This window comes from Lissotriton vulgaris, chromosome 2_1, assembly GCF_964263255.1.
Source record: "Lissotriton vulgaris chromosome 2_1, aLisVul1.2, whole genome shotgun sequence".
NCBI classification, from domain to species: domain Eukaryota; kingdom Metazoa; phylum Chordata; class Amphibia; order Caudata; family Salamandridae; genus Lissotriton; species Lissotriton vulgaris.
In genome coordinates, this window is record NC_141687.1 from 2014014256 (window position 1) to 2014032371 (window position 18116).

Consider the following 18116-nt stretch of genomic DNA (forward strand, 5'->3'; position numbering starts at 1 on the left):
GAGAGTTTTAAACTGAATACGAGATTCAATGGGAAGCCAATGCAGCTTTCTAATGGTAGAGCATCTGCGGGGAAAACCCACCAGAGATCTTGCCGCCGAATTCTGAACTCGTTGTAGTCGCGCTATCTCTGCTTTATTGGCGCCCAGAAATAAAACACTGGCGTAATCCAAACGAGAGAGGATCGTGGATTGTAATATGAGTTGCCGGACTTTGGAGTCAAAGAATTTGAGTATCGGATTGAGACTCATCATAGGGTGTTACAATGTAACCCAGTGCTTTTCTGGAATGGGGGCAGGCTTGCCACAGTAAATAACGACTTTGGAGGGTTTTCATTGCCAGGCCATGTGAAATATGAAATATACATGTGTGTTTTTACCACCATGCTCCTTGCCATATCTGCTTTAGGGACTAACTTTGAGCGACCTATAGACTTATAAGTATTCAAATTAAAGGTTTAGGTCTGTCAAAAGTTGTATTTTGCCAGATCTACTTAGCAGTTTGAAAACTTCACATTTCCTCTGCAGGGCCAACCCGGGAGACATGCTTTACAAAGTAGCAGCACACTATATGCTGCAGTTCATCACTGATGTTTTGCTTACAGACCTTGAGTTCACTTTTGTACTTTATACTAGGGACTTGTACATTAAATATGCCACTCAGGACTGCAGTCAATGTCAACATGGTTTGTGGGTCAGAGCACATGCACTAGGGCATGGTTAACAGTGCCCCAATGGGCAGCATCAGTTCAGAAAAATTAGGATGAACTTACAAAAAAGAGGTATGTTCTGGATTGGATTGTACCATTTTTGCTCCCCTAACAAGGCTTTTGCTCTCTACACCTCAGCTCTTTTTTCATTACCTAAAGCTTTCTGATCTCACCTTATGGTTGGTTGAAATACTTTACTGAAACCCATTACACACAAACAAACTACCAAATAAGATAATACCTGTCTTGTTTATCTCCCAAGAGTTCAGCTGTAAAATTGGGGCAGGTTCAAAACAGGTTAAGATCGTTCTCCGACTTGGCTGCCAAGACCTGGCACACCCCTGCCCCTCCTCCTCAGGCAATCCCTGTCGCTAACCCAATCCAGGAAGGATCTAAAGACCTGGCTCTTCAACTGAACCCCTGTGCCCAGACGGATCAGCAGCCCTTCCCCTACCCCTTCTCAGTGCCTTGAGACCCTTATGGGTGAGTATCGCTCTATATAAACCCCTGATTGATGGATGGGGGTAGGAGCTTAACCAAAGTTGAATCATCAATGAAAAAGGCAAAGAGATAGATAATTTTGCTTAATTTTCTGAGCTGTTATTTTTCTCCAGATAGAAGACCGCTTTCTCACTTTACCAGCACCGTATATCAATTCTTTGCAGATATATATTGCTGGTCATGCATATCATTCTTCAACGTCTGGCAAGAAAAAAGTTGGTCTGATTAAATAAAAAGGAACGCCGTTATTTAAATCCTTTCGCTAATATTTCAAAGTACTTTTAAAGCATCTTGTACCAACTACCGTTTTGCATGTGAAGGGGCAATAAACTGTATAACAAAAACATGCTCATGTACTACTTTTGGCAGAGCGGACGCTCTATTGTGTTTATATATCAGTATTGGGCAGTGAGGCGGCGGCGGCCGCAGGTAGCGCGCGCTGCAGTGTAGAACATTCTCCCCGTGACAGTTGAGAGCAGCCAGGGACAGCTGCCACAGGACTATATTTGTCACTGGTTTTCACGTTACGTGTTTCAGGACAGAGTCTGTCTAAATTTACTCTGGCAGCCCGTCCACCGCCCCTCGCAGAAAACTAGCAGGACATCGCATGTGCGTGGAATAATCTTCTGCCAACACAGAAAAATTCAAAAATCTGGACTACCCTACAGGATAGGAGGGACAGACGAAGAATTCGGACTAAAGCCAAGGTACAGAGGAATAAAATGTGTATTGTAAAGCTATGGAGCTGCTAGTGTGTTAAGTATACCAATCTGAAATTTCCTCTTTGCTGCAGGATAAAGCAACGCAGCATATGAACCAAAAAATGAAATTATTAAGGTTTTTGACTGGAATTTACTCATTTGCTCTCACTATGCAAGAATGGTACTATTGTTGGTTACTGTGACTGACGGCTGCAAAATAAACAAGCACAGTCCATGTTTCTTGCCCACGAATCGTTCTGAACACATACTCACGTGAATGTACATAGATAGCAGCCAATTAAAGATATATGGTGGAGCCTGTGTCATATGTATGTCGCAATTAATAATGTTTCTGTGGCAACACGTAATTCGTGCACTTTTCTTGTTTTGGCTCTACTGCTTATAAAATGTGCCCACCAGTAAGTTGTGTAATATCATATCCACTCTAACTAGTTAATCGTGGACTGCTGGTTAGACTACCGTTCTCTTGCCAACTTGCCATTAGTGTGTTAGTTGTTCAAATATGTAGTTTGCTGAATTGATTCGTCAGTAGGGCTGCGCTTTTCTGTGTGATGTCCGATTGTTCGGATGCGTCGCCCACTTCTCTAATAGTACTCGAGGTTCCTGCAGTCAGACCTCGAAGAGAGATTCGAGACACTCCTTGTGTGGTAAATGTGGAAGAGAGAGGCCATTTTTCCTTATTTCCTTATGATACGCGCTAAAAGAAAAACCTTTTCTTGATTTTTTCCCCATGAAAACAATAAAGAAGCAGAATATTTTTAGACTGTATATAATTTTCCAACTCTGCATTGGAGTCACTTTAGGAAAATATAACGAAGACGTTTCCACCTTATAAAAGACCCCAAAAGGCTGCAACCGGTCTCGAGTTGTTGCTTCTGTGCTTGTTCAGAGGGGATGTTGCCTTGTAGTTCGGATTTGTGCATCTATGGGAGCAGGACCGAGTCGCATTTGCATGTGGCTGCTCCCTGCTAGAGTAGGGTGGTAGGAAAAAAAGAAGCATTTGCAATACAATAGGTCTCCCATTTGGGAGAGTTAGAGCTATTGGCGCTGTACAACATGGTAATGTTTTTTACATATGTATTTTGTTGGGGATGTATGTGGTGTGGAGTTGAGTTAAGTGGGTTGTATTAAAATTGTTGGTTGTGGAATTGTGGGGTATTGAATTGTGTGTTGTGGAGTGTATTTCTATAGTGGGACTATAAGGCATAGTGAATATATAGTGGTGGGGGCTGCAGAGAATAGAAAGGAAGAATGAGAGGAATAGGTAGTTTGTGTAGGAAGTGTTTATTGAACTTGAGGCAGAAAAGTAGAAATAGTGTGGGAGAATGATAGAAAGAAGGGGACAGCAGGCCCTGGATGTATAAAGAGGGAGATTTAAGTATGCAGAAGTTATCCTAAGAAGAGGAGGAGAGCGTGGGTTTGAGGGACAGAAAATTTGAAAAGTTACCGTATGGAAACTGTGCTTGAAGACCTGAGAGAGGCAGGAATAGTGCATGAGAGAGCAAGCGAAATGGGTGATAGAGAGTACAATAGAGGGAGAGATAGAGGGACAAGTGGAAGGGACACCAAGGGTTGGCGAGAGGTGGACTAGTGGCCAGCATGAGGAGGTACAGGAAGGTAAAATGTGTGAGTAGGCAGTATAGAGACAGGTAGTGTGTGGGAGGGATGAGGGGGGGAATTGGTTGCGAGTGGTAATCGGAGTGTTAGAGAGATGAGAGGGGCAGTGCGTGTTTGGGGAGTAATGAAAGTGTTTATAGAAGTGCAAAGGAGTGATGTGTTGTATTGGAATTATTTGTTGTGGAATTGTCTGGATATTAATTAAATTGTACTAAGTATATTGGAATAATGCAGTCCAGTCCTGTGCACACGTCTTCATCTAGTTTGAAAGTTCAATCCAAAGTTTGGAATCAGAGCCAGTAAAGTCTTTATGTAAGAAATTGTTATTCTTCATTCCAAAGAACACCACAGGGTCCAGCCAACACGTGTTTTGTTGTTGGGACAATAACCCTCGACGACTTCAGGGCTGTATGGCTATCCAAAGGACAGTTCTATGTCTAGTGCACAGTTCTACTTCTGACCTGGCTAGGTCTTTCCAAAAGAAATGTATATCCAAAGAGAAACGTTAGTCAATCCTATAAATTTGCTTGCTAGGCTATCAATTCTGTAGCGGTGTAAAAATCACAGTGGATAAAACTAATGTGTAGATTCCTAATCTTAAACGAGTACACTATTCTTAGGGATGATAGGCCAAGTATACCACGGGATCTAGCAAGTACGCTGATCCAAATACGGCTGCCAGCAAGGCGTTCTCTCTGGTCAGAAGGCCCTCACCAAAAGCAGTGTTTGGATCAGCGTATTTGCTAGATCTCGTGGTATACTTGGCCTATCATCCCTAAGAATAGCATACTCATTTAAGATTAGGAATCTACACAACGGTTTTATCCACTGTGACATACTTATTGACTTCTATACTTGTAGCACATACCAAAACACATGAGAAATGTTTTTATGACCAAAATAGGTTAAATCATTACACAAAGCAAAAGACAAACGCAGTGATATTTTAATATGGCTGAGATACCCGCCACCCCCTCTCAACACAATCCCCAAAAGGAGGGAAACCGGAAACAGTTCTTAAAGTTTTTGGATGTGGGAGGGAGTGACCCTCCCGGCCGTATTTATTAAAAAAAAAAATTAAAACATTAAACGTTTCATATTATGTACAATTTCATTATCACATTGCGATGTTTGGCTAACCTTAACATATTCTCTAATACAGAGGTTCTCCTAGCCGAACTAGCATCCTACAAAACATTTTCTAGAAACACTGAAATTGTACATCCTAACGTTTAAGGGCCAACGGCAAGGTCATAACCGGTGTCAAGATCCCTAACCAGACTTACCCCTCCCACTTGGGAGGGGCGACAGCACAGAGGCTTACCTCAAGTGCAACTACTAACAATTTCCCTTGACTTGACGGGGGCACTTAAGACTCGACGCCATTTAAAGGTCGTTCGAAGACTTGTGTGTGGTATCTAGAAGGTATCGTGGACCTCCCCCCACCCCACACAACTTACCGCATCTGCCGTCGCAGATGACACTGGCCCCGGGAAATTCCCCAGGAGGGGGCTGTAACCCCTCCTACAAAGGAAGGGGCCTTGACCGCCTTTCCTTTACTTCCGGCGACCCGCCCTTAGACGGGACCGCCTCCCCATTGAGGGGCCAATGGCCACCTCTCCCGAGCGCTCCCATCCGTGTTGGGTGACGCCCACTCATAGGGATCTTCTAATTAGTGCTCACCGATCATGACCTTACCGCCTACCAAAAAATAAATACGACAATTCTTACTCAAACCTATGAAAACATTTGGTCGCTACGACCGAAAGAGCATGCTTAAAAATGTAACACTACATCAAATCATTTTAATCGTAACAACCTACACGATATTCACCATTCTTTATTAAGATCAACAACAAACTGATACTTTCACAGCCTGTAAACGAAACGGAAAACATACTTATAAAATTCACTTTATTGCACAACAACTTGCTGTCCTCAGGGGCTGGTGGGTGGGTCAAAATTGGCTCTTCGTTCTGTCCCGAGCTCACGTGTAGCGAGGAGGTGCAGCTTCGGAGCACAAGAACAAGAGGACGTCTTCTGGTCTTGCGTCTCTTTTTATCCGTCTTCAGGGCGGGCGTAAACCCGCCCCTGCCTGCCCCTAGGGCGGGGCTGGTTACGTTGGTGTCTAGGCCAGCCCACTCTAGGGCGGGAAAAAGCGCGCCCCGGCTACGCCGCTTCGGGCATACCAGCCGAGACGCGCCTCCCGCCCAAAAATGGCTTCCCGGGGGGATCGAGGCACTCCGCCATACGTTCGGGGGGACCGAGTGGTCGCCCCTTTCCATATGGCTGAGATACCCGCCACCCCCTCTCAACACAATCCCCAAAAGGAGGGAAACCGGAAACAGTTCTTAAAGTTTTTGGATGTGGGAGGGAGTGACCCTCCCGGCCGTATTTATTAAAAAAAAAAATTAAAACATTAAACGTTTCATATTATGTACAATTTCATTATCACATTGCGATGTTTGGCTAACCTTAACATATTCTCTAATACAGAGGTTCTCCTAGCCGAACTAGCATCCTACAAAACATTTTCTAGAAACACTGAAATTGTACATCCTAACGTTTAAGGGCCAACGGCAAGGTCATAACCGGTGTCAAGATCCCTAACCAGACTTACCCCTCCCACTTGGGAGGGGCGACAGCACAGAGGCTTACCTCAAGTGCAACTACTAACAATTTCCCTTGACTTGACGGGGGCACTTAAGACTCGACGCCATTTAAAGGTCGTTCGAAGACTTGTGTGTGGTATCTAGAAGGTATCGTGGACCTCCCCCCACCCCACACAACTTACCGCATCTGCCGTCGCAGATGACACTGGCCCCGGGAAATTCCCCAGGAGGGGGCTGTAACCCCTCCTACAAAGGAAGGGGCCTTGACCGCCTTTCCTTTACTTCCGGCGACCCGCCCTTAGACGGGACCGCCTCCCCATTGAGGGGCCAATGGCCACCTCTCCCGAGCGCTCCCATCCGTGTTGGGTGACGCCCACTCATAGGGATCTTCTAATTAGTGCTCACCGATCATGACCTTACCGCCACAGGTCCGGATAGTTGACCGGCTATCCGGACCCCCCACAAAACTCCTGCCTAAAGGTCATGTTTTAATGTTTTTAACCAGGCTAAGAAGTCTCCTATGAGTAACTCATGCCCCACCCTTGACAAATGCACACCATCCCCCAAATACATACTGTCATCGTTAATACAACTATGTGAGATCGAATGCAATGTCTTGGAACGGAACAACCTACTCACTTTGTTATTCAATTTTTTAACAGAATGATTCAAAGCAGGGATCGAGATAGCCCCCCGCCACACTTTTCGTGGGATCATATGAGACCACGCTATTATGCACCCCGGAACTCTCCTCGCTAACCAACTTACCGTGGAAAGCATAGCCTCCAGGAGAAGTCGTCTACCGGTGGTGACCAAATCATTGCCCCCCAAATGCACTATGACTATGGACGGCGGTGACCTCATCCGCTCTAACAAACCCTCAAAGAATGCTTGAAACTGGTCAATACAGAGACCGCCTCTTCCGTAGAAGGACACTCTGTACCCGTATTCCCCAGGTACGTGGATCATGTCACCTGCTTTGAATACGTCTGCGGCCCGTCTCACGTATGAGTGGCCCACGACCCACACCTCCTTACTCTCAGCCGGTGATGTCTGACCGCTGGCCTGGTGTTGGGTCGACTGCACAGTCCGCCCTGCCGCGTAGGCTTGCGCAACTGAAAACAAACAAAAGACAAGAAGCGTGAGTACATGATTACAGCTTCACAACATGTGCAATCGCACATACCTCTTATAACAATTGGAGGACCAACGCCCCACTCGTTTCACTTGTTCTACATTAAGACCCCTGGCTGTAGCTTCAGTGGCAGCCCCTATTCGAAAGGAATGGGTCCCAAATTCGCCCGGGTCCAAGCCCGCTGCGGCAATGGTCATTGCAAGCACCCGCTGAAACTGAAACCTCGTCAGCGGGGTGGCGTCTGCATGCCTCAACAATGTCCCCCCCCATGATGCCACCCGTCGTGCTAGGTAATCTTCTAAACACTGTACCGGACACATGGAGGACCCGGAGGTCCTGCGAATGATCGTGCAGTCCCCCCTCCCATCTTGATCGGTCTTGGACCTGAGAAAGGAGACAATCATCGCATCGCCCCTGATCTGAACGTGTTCCCTGCACAAGCCCCCCGCCACATCCTGTTTGTTCCTTGCAACCAGCTCACTTATTCTCATAGCCCCGTGAAATGCCAGCGTAAATGCAGTCCGGAACAAACAGGTCTCGAAAGGAGACGAGCATGTGTTAGGGAGTGTGGCCAGTAACTGGGACAACCTATCTAGACCTATCGGTCGTCTCACGTCTACTCTGCGACCCTCTAGGCGTTGCCACCCACGCAGCGCCTTTTGTACTGTAAAAGACGCTGCCGGGTCCTGGATGCCATGGGCCCTGGCAACAAAGGAAATGGCGGCACGATGCCTTTGGGCCGTAGCCACCGACTTCCCAGCCCTACGTAAGGACATCAGAAAATGTACTACCCACTCTTCCTGACCCCAAAGTCCCCCTCTCTCAGCCCCCAAAAAGGCTAAATAGGCCTGAAACGCCCCTTCATATGCCTTCCTTGTCCTGGGTGCTAGACTCTCTCCCACGAGGTGACGAAGTTCGGGGCACCGAGAGACCAGAGAGCTTCGGGGAAGGGTGCCGGCTCTGGGTCCGCTGAAGGAAGGAAACCCGAGAAAGCCTGCATGTGAAAACGAGACAGTGCGTCAGCAGCCTGATTCATCACCCCCGGGACATGTTTTGCTCTGAAAACCACGTTCAGTTGCATACACAGTAAGACAATTTCTTTGAGCAGCCTCAAAATCAATTTACAACGGGCTGCCTGACTATTGATGCATTCTACAACGGTCATATTGTCGGACCAGAACACGACAGAATGATCTCTGAACCCCTCAGGCCAGGTTCTCAGGGCCACCAGAATGGGAAATAGTTCAAGGAAAGCAATATTACTCGTCAGCCCCTTCTCGTGCCACCATGGGGGCCACCTTTGTGCAGACCATTTCGTGCCGAAGATGGCGCCAAAGCCTATGCTTCCTGCTGAATCTGTCCATAGCCCAAGCTCTTCGGAGGACACGGCTGGCTTGTTCCAGACGACTCGACCATTGAAGTCCGCCAAAAATGCTAACCAAATTCGCATGTCCTGGCGGACCTCAGCCGATAACCTCGTCCGATGATGACCCTCCTTTAGGCCAACCATCGCTTGGGCAATTGAGCGGGAAAAGGGGCGGGCCATTGGGATCACCCTCAAGGCAAAGTTCAACTTTCCCACCAATTGTTGCAACTGATGCAGTGTAACCTTAGATGCATTTAAACATACTTGGAGGGCTGTCCTGAATTTCAACACTTTGATAGCTGGTAAACGGAAACACCCCTCCCTTGAGTCCAACTCGATCCCCAAAAACTCGAGGCAAGTCGTGGGACCCATAGTTTTACCCGGTGCCAATGGCACGCCAAAATGACCCATCAACACACAGAATTCAGCTAAGGCCTGGGCACATTCGGAATTTCCGGCGGGGCCAAGGAACAGAAAGTCGTCAAGGTAGTGCATTACATTTCGGAAACCCGTTTTCTTAGTGAACACCCATTGCAGGAAAGTACTGAATTTTTCAAAATAAGCACATGATATAGAGCATCCCATTGGCATACACCTATCCATGTAAAATGACCCCTGAAATCCGAATCCCAGAAGACGCTGGTCGTCTGGGTGTACCGGGAGCAACCGGAACGCTGACTCGATATCTGATTTCGCCATCAACGTTCCGGGCCCCAGGCGATTCAAGATGGCTACTGCCTCATCAAACGATGCGTATCGCACCGAACAAACTTCTGGATCAATTGCATCGTTCACCGAAAGACCATGTGGAGCAGACAAATTATGGATCAAACGAAACTCACCTGGGTCCTTCTTGGGGACCACCCCTAACGGAGAACAGACAAAACCCGGTACCGGGGGTACACTAAACGGGCCGGCGACCCGTCCCCGGCTAACCTCTTTCTGAATCTTCTCTTGCACTACAGATGTATGTTGAAAAACGGAAAGTTGATTTTTGCACGTCCCTACACCCTGAAAGTCCCCCACCGGGATGCGGAAACCATGTGTAAAACCGTTCCGCAGCACCCCGGCAGAAGTACGATCCGGGTATTCGCTGAGCCAGGGAATCATTGCCAAGGTATCAATCGGGGTTGGTAAAGGCGCCCCTCGGACTATCTCAGACCTGTTTGGCGCCTCCCTTTCCCCCATTCTCACTCGTTCTGGCTCTGCACAATGACTCAGGATGGGACGACCCACAAGTACTACACTCGTGTTTGAATTTACACGATCCCGGAGGCCTGGTACATTTCCCTTTGTTGAAATTAAAGCAGAAACCCTTTCTCCCTGTATTGCCTGCGGGTCTCGAATAATCGTCGGTGCTCGTACTTGGTTGAAAGGGCGTCCCCACATTTTGGCGGGAGTAGTCAACAACATTGCTCCCAACCAATGGCATTTTTAACATTCCTGATTCCTTCATTTTATCCCATGTCACAGAATCGTAACAATCCCAAGTCAAACTCTTGTTATGCTCCTTTTCTTTCCTGAACAGATTGTCATAACAGAACCAATGGTTACCTTGATACGCTGTCGAGTAACCCATAATTCGTGATTGATAAATGGGAAATTCGGGAAGCAACTCGGGCCTACGTTCCCCCAAAATCGATGTAAAAATACCCCACGCATTGCCCCAGTTGCCAATATTCTCATTTACCTTAAAGGCGGCCATTTTTGCGCGCCAAACACTTGGATGCATTAAGTCCTTCTGACTTTTGACATGCTCTACCTCATAATGATCGACAAGCAGGGAGAATATATTCACGTATTCCCCCGCCCAAATCCTTTCTTTCATTGCTAAAGGAACATGCTGCCCCAATCTTTCTCTACGAGAGGGTGCTGACTCGTCCCTTGCGATCGGCAATGGCCGCTTACCTGAACCGGATGCTGCTTCTGCCACTTGTGGCTTTTCTATCACTGCTACCGGTGCGGTCACCTTGGCTGCCTCTTTCTCCTTACGAAGCTTTCTTATCAGCGCCTGTGCCTCGGCAGCCGTGGCGCCCTCAGTACTATCGCCCAACCATGCTGCTAGCTGTGCTGCCAGCTCGGGGGGCATATCCTCGTTGGTTGTCGGGGTGATGACAACTGGGATTGGATTCCCCTCCATCGGTAGCGGGGTCGGAACCTCGAGCGGGGCAGAGGGAGCCGGGACATCGCCCCCGGCTGGAACCCTTCTCGGCCTCTTAGGTCTCCCTCCAGCCGGTGGTAGGCCCAATCCCTCTTCACCGTCTCGCTCCGCCAGCCGCTTCTTTATGTCGGACATATCCTTACAAAGGGCCCGAACCATCTGCTCAGTCGTCATTCTCTTTGCGCCTTTCTTGGGCATCTCTCCGACGAAGTATCTAGAAGACAAAGAAAATGATCAAAACGCTCAAAATTGGCTCTTCGTTCTGTCCCGAGCTCACGTGTAGCGAGGAGGTGCAGCTTCGGAGCACAAGAACAAGAGGACGTCTTCTGGTCTTGCGTCTCTTTTTATCCGTCTTCAGGGCGGGCGTAAACCCGCCCCTGCCTGCCCCTAGGGCGGGGCTGGTTACGTTGGTGTCTAGGCCAGCCCACTCTAGGGCGGGAAAAAGCGCGCCCCGGCTACGCCGCTTCGGGCATACCAGCCGAGACGCGCCTCCCGCCCAAAAATGGCTTCCCGGGGGGATCGAGGCACTCCGCCATACGTTCGGGGGGACCGAGTGGTCGCCCCTTTCCACATTTCCTTGTTTTGTAATATTTGCAGCTTGAATACTGATATTTGCTGTTACTTGGCAAAATACTATATATTCTCGAGCATGAGAGACACACAGAAAGATATGCACATACAAAGATGTGCACACACAAAGCATTCCACACATTCCTTTAATATTCCCCAAAGAGTGTCTCGATTTCGTCCCTTTTTTCTCTCACGCGAAAACACGCACAGGTAAACATAGAAACATAAGCAGAGAACCACACTAAAAAATCGGGTGGGGTTAAAGCCATTTGAACCTCCTTACCTTCCATGACTTTTTTAATTGCACTGTCACTGGGCTGTCTTGATTCCTTCCAACACAGCATGATGGTGAACATCCGGATATCATGTAAATGCGCCCACTCTGAATAGTTCAGCGGGGGCTCAGCTCAGGGCTACAGAACTGTTTTGACTGTCATAGACAGATTACTAGCCTTAGCAGTCAATGCACCTATCCTTTCATGAGTACCGGTACTCTCCTCGGCAGTAGATAAGTGCCGGTACCCAGAGTGATAAAAATAAGAAGTGCCGGTACTCAGTACCTGTGAGTAACGGTCCATTTAAAGCACTGGATTTAGGGCAATTCATGCAACGTGTACTGCTGACAAAAGCAACATATGCTGGTTTCAGCACTGATAGAGATCTTTACAGCTATAATAATATTCACACTGGGGATGTAAAGATTGGCCCCACCAGGTACGTACTAATCCCACTGTTACATACTACACCCACTTAAGTACGCCTGGTATTGTCCTACAAAGCGGGCTAGAGGCTTGTTCATGGCCCGGAACTGTTACCTATATTGATAAACGTGTGTGCTCTAATGGAAGAGATCCTTCGTAGGATGAGAACCCTAACTCAACCGAGGGTGACATGCTTCATCATTGGGTCCCCTCCTTACACCCGGACTGTGAGGTCCATGGTATGGTCTACAACTCCGCTAGCTTTGAAGTCCATTGTATGTGATGTTGCAATTACTTTCTGTTCTGTGCATGTCGGCTTATTTTGTCTTGAGGGCTATTTGTTTTGACCCAGGTGCATTGAAGCTTAGCTTTTTAAATTCTGCATTCATTCCTGGGGCTTCTTTTTTGTCATGATTAGATGTTTTAGTAGTATTAACCTATCAAAAGCTTCATGAAGCCATGTTTAGTGTTTTTAACTGAATTAACTGTCTAGGTCATTGCTGGACTTAAGCTGGGTTGGTAGGTCATCAAAAATAGTTATGTTCCAAAGTTGATATGTAGTTGCAGGTAAGACGAATTCAGCTGGGGCAAGTTGTGGTTTTCTTGTGTTGGAGGTCCACCAGGTGGTTGTCTGACCCTTTTACTGAAATAATCCTTTGGAATCTGATTAGCTCTACACTGGTGAAAATGACATCTGAGGTGTATTCTGCAAGGTGTGAGGGTATGGGGAGAGTTGATAGCGGGAGAGTGTCTAGGCCAGTGAGGATTGCTCTGGGGCGAGGTATGTTAGGTTTGTCAAACCATATACTCAGTTTAACAACAATGCATAGCTTTAAATAGTGTGTAAGATGGCTTTATTCAGTGTCAGCTGAATAGCATAGAGCACCAGCTAGTTGATAGACGATGGGATAGGTAAAATTGTATTAAAAAAATAAAAACGCTTACCTTGCCATTGCAGACTCAACCTGTCTCCCACTTCTATTGCCTCCGAATTAAGACAGCCTCAGAGTTATTCTGCAGGCTCTGTCCCACCTTCCAGGCCAGTGGGAAATCAGAGAAAAAGCACAAAGCTTCTCTGATCAAATTTCCTGTCATTGGCAGCCCCTTTGAAAGGATGGGCATCGATTCCATTGGACCCCAGACAGTCCTAGGCAACAGGTTTGTCCTGGTCTTGGTGGACTATGCCACCTGCTACTCAGATGATATCCCTCTGAAGTCAGTGACTGCACCTGTGATGGCTAGAGCTTTGATGGGGATCTTTGCCAGTGTTGGGCTCCCCAAGGAGGCAGTGTCTGACAGAGGAGCTAACTTCCTGTCTGCATACATGATGTCCTTGTGGGATGAGCGTGGTGTAACTTACAAGTTCACCACACCCTATCCCCCCCCAAACCAATGGTCTAGTGGAGATATTCAACAAGACTTTGAAGGGCATGATTATTGGCCTGCCTGAGACATGAGGCGTAAGTGGGACATCCTCTTGCCATACCTTCTCTTTGCCTGCAGGAAGGTGCCACAGAAAGGAGTTAAGGGACCTCTGAGTCTTGCCAGGAAGGGGTGGGAGCAAGCTCCTAGGAAACCCCCCAGAATCTGGTCACCTACATGCTAGCCCTCTGGAACCAGATGAACCACTGCTGGAAGAAGGCTAAAAGCAATTTAGATGCCATCCAAGTAGTTATGCACCTCTGCTATGTTCAGAAGACCACTCTGGTGAATCTTCAGCCTGTGTAGGTCATGGAACCAGTAGCCCAGTGCTCTCCAGGACTGTTGTAACAGGCCCATATGAAGTTGAGGATCGTACGGGGGAGATCACCTACTTGGTGACTCTCCAGACCCATAGAAACCCTCTAAAGATGCTCCATGTTAACAGACTAATACCTCACTTTAAGAGGTCTAAAGTAAGTATGCTCCTTGTGACCGTTGAGAGAGTGGAAGAGGAGAGTGCACCTCTCTCTGACCTTCTTTCTGCACAGGAGCACAATAAGTTAGTGGAAATTGTCAACCACTCTTCCATCCTGACATCAGAACAGCAGAGTGACTGATACCAGTTGCTGGGATAGTTTGTCTCACTGTTCTCACTCAACCCCAGACTCACACATCTGTGCATCCATGATGTTGACACTGTGGATAGCTCTCCTGTAAAGAACAAAATGTACAGGTTGTCAGACAGGGTCAGAGCCATTATCGAGGAGGAAGTCTACAAGTTGTTTGCCTTAGGAATGATTTAGCCCTCTAATAGTCATTGGTCCCGCCGTGTGGTGTTGCTATCAAAGGCTGCCCCGCCGTGCATGGACTGCTGAGGACTCAACTCAGTCACCAGGACTGTAGATCACACTATCCTCCGGCCAAGCTGATGAACTCATTGACAGGCTGGGTGCTGCCAAGTTCTTGAGTACCTTTGATTTGAGATCAGGATATTGACATATAGCTCTGACTGAGGGGGCCAAACGGAGGTCTGCATTTTCAACACCAGAAAGCCACAGAAAATACAAAAGGACTGCTTTTTAGAAAAAGGTTGGTTAAGAGTATAGGGAAGTATGTGTGAGTATTCATAGCTTTAGACAAAGCTCAGTTTAATATGCGAAAGATATTTGCAGGAGGTGTTTTCGAAAGGAATGTTGGCCAAAGAGTACAAAAGTCCCCGTACTCCTACCAAAATATAGGTTACAAAAGGGACTTCCAGGCCTCCTTGAGCTTCTATCATAACCGAGGAAGATCGGGAAGAGGAAGAGTTGCTTGAGGACAAGGCCAGTCCTCTTCAGGTTTCCAGGGTGAGTACAATGAATACTTTTGGTTTTTCCCACGGAAAAGTGGGCGGTCGACTAAGGCATTTTGTGACGGTTTGGGAGACGATAACTCAAGATCAGTGGGTATTAAAAGACATTCAGGGATCTGATATAGATTTTGTAAAGTTACCCCTTCAAGAAGGGAACCAAGAAAGATACATGATAAAGGAACAATAGGAAGTGGTAGATTAGCTAAAAGAATCCTTAATATTCAAAGGTGAAATAATGGCAGTAGAAGAGAGATTGTGAAAGTATGTGAGCAACCTTTTTCAAGTGGAAAAAAAGACAAAGGGTGAAGACCAGTGATAAATCTAAGGGATTTCAATAAATTGTTGTTTACAGACACTTCAAGATGGAAGGAATCAATCTATTGAGGAACATGCTAATAAAAAATGACTGGTTGGTGAAATTAGATCTAAAAGATGCATATTTTTCAATTTCAATAGAGATCAAGAATCAGGCGTATCTACAATTCAGATGGAGGAAACAGTTTCTATCAGTTCCCATATCTACCTTTTGGTCTTTTCTCCGCTTCTTGGTGTTTCACCAAAGTAGTGAGATTGGTAGTAGCTTACTTTAGGGAGAAAGGAGTCCGGTTAATAGCATATCTAGATGATATATTGATAATGTCTCAGAAGGGAATGAAATTGGAAAGGCAATTGCTGTTGGTAAGGAGCCTTTTAGAGAATGTAGGTTTCATAATAAGCGAAGAAAAGTCGAATTTAACACCATTGCAATGTATGTTTTTTTTAGGATTTTGTATAGATTCGCTAAAGGTTGTGCTACAATTACTAGGAAAGAAAGTGAAAACGATTAAGAAGAAGATAGGACAGGTTTTAAAAAAAACAATCTTAAAATAATGGTGTTGTCTCGATTGATAGGATTGCTCTCTTTCTCAATTCAAGCTTTATTTCCTGGTCTCTTACACTATCGGGCCTTACAGTGAGTAAAGGCAGAAGTCTGGAGACAAGGACTGTGATATTAGAGTTGAATTAGGAAGTAAGAGAGGAGCTGAGATGGTGGGTAGACAATTTGGAAGTATGGATGGTTATGACATTTTTGCATCTGTCCCTTATTTGGTTTTAGAGAATGATGCCAATTTAATAGGTTCAGGAGCGAGATTAGGAGAGCGATAGACAGGAGGGAAATGGTCAGGGATGGAACGATTGCAGCACATAAATTGTCTGGAGATGACTTCAGATTTGTATGCTTTGAAGAGTTTCAAGACACAATTGAAAGGCCAGACAGTTCTGATGAGGATGGACAATGTGTCAGCAGTTGCATAAATAATTCGATTAGGAGGGTTAAGACCCTGGGGGTTGTCATAGTTAGCCAAGGAACCATGGTATTTCTGCTTGGAACACAAAATAGGTGTGAAAGCAGAGTATATGCCAAGACATGAACAGTAGTCTACAATCCTTCTCAGCCAGAAAGTCAACAATCAAAATAGCAAAAAAAGTTACTATTGAAGCAGAATCCACAATGCAAGATGTGGCAATAAAGAATTTTATAAACTGCAGAATTTCGTTAACCGAAAGGCACAGAAGGAATCCATTCCATTTCATAAGACTTTTGTGATAAATTGCCAAATCATTTTACAACAAAGCAGATATGTTGCATTCTCATTTAACTCCATCAAGAAAACCAACAGCATTATTCAACTTCCAATAAACCTCTCAAGGATGGGATAACACAGCCTTCGCACTCCAGGTGAGTCACCAGTTGAATTGCTGTGTCTTGTCAAGACAAGCAGGTCAGCTGGCTGCCCCTCTGACCATTGCTCATCACAAATATGTAACAACATTATTTTAACAACTTCAGCGGCCATCCCATTCAGAGCACTGATCAACAAATCCTTATTGACAGACATTTTTCCAGAAGACTTAAAAAAGACAAACAAACTCCCATTATTAAAGGAATCAAATCTGGACCCTCAATACTCTAACAATTATAGACCTATAGCAAATGGACCATTCCTGGGCAAACGTATGGGAAGAGCAACCTTCACCCAGATGTTTTAATTCATTGAGGATAACTCCCTTCTTTGCGATTTCCAAACAGGATTTCATCCAGGGATAAGCATTGAATCAGCTCCATTCGCCATCTGGGTTGACCTTTAAAACACAGTAGACCAGTATGGGGTTGCTGCCATACCTCTTTTTGTACCTTTCAGCTGCTTTCGACATTGTTGATAATGATACACTAATCCAAAGACACAACAAAGCTGGCTTAGAGAGTAAAGCTCTCACTCAGATTACACCCTACCTTCATAATAGTATAAATGTCATCCATACTCTTCCATTCTCACCCAAACCTACAACATAAAAGCAGGCATCCATCAAGGCTCCATCATCTCACCCATGCTTTTCAAAATTTACGTAAGATCATTACCTGGAATGGTCAATGATTTTTATTTCACCTGCAATAACTGCACATATGGCATACAGAAACTTCTTACATTGGAAGCCCCAAGGACATTATAATGTCCAAAATCTTTGGTTGCCTCTTGGCCGTTGATTAGTGGATGATACAAAGCCACCACAAAATGAATTCCTCGAAAACATGGAAGCCTTATGGCTCCCTGGAAGCCTTATGACTCCCTCTGTGCCTGAGGAATATATAAAAGTGACTAATAGAAAGCTTGAAATGATCTCAGCCACTTGTGATTACTCTGGACCCATCCCAGCCCCTTGAGGTGGCATTGTGTGCAAAATAACAGTTTGGATGCTGCCATAAGCAAATCAGTATTACCTCTGCTCCAATGGGAACAGATCAGCTCAAACTGCCAGGACCTCCCTGAACCAGAATGCAAGCAACCCAAGGCCAATTTTGGTCTTATTATGGCTCATTAGCAGGGTGTAGCTTGGTTCCAGTGGCACAGGGTGCACTGGACCCACGTCTGGGCATACCCTTCCTACCAAGGGTGTTGCACTGAACTATACAAAAAAGTGATGAATCAAATGCTTGAATTAATCTCAGCCACTGGTAGTTCCACATGGCCTCGTTCCAGTCCATCTTTATTTGATACAACATGCCACCGCAGTTTGGACCCGGTCTTATGCAAATCACTCTTGACCCTGCTCCATTGGGAAACCGATCGGGATTGGCTCTAGCTGGACGGAAAACATAGAATTGCTCCTGCTCGGCGAGAGCAGAAAGAAAAGCTGCTTCCACTGGGTGGGAGCAATGCCAGCTCCTGCAGCATCCAGGACAGGAACTGGCACGGAAGCTGGTGAGGCTG

General features: G+C 46.2%; 1 protein-coding gene across 1 annotated transcript in view; it reads left to right on the forward strand.

The window, feature by feature from the left end:
* Positions 1-1778: 1778 nt before the first annotated feature.
* Positions 1779-18116, forward strand: part of FSD2 (fibronectin type III and SPRY domain containing 2) — a 556003-nt gene continuing 539665 nt past the window's right edge. Inside the window, exon 1 of the mRNA XM_086958241.1 lies at positions 1779-1915. The gene's annotated coding sequence lies outside the window, so the exon portion shown is untranslated. The remainder of the gene's footprint in view (positions 1916-18116) is intronic.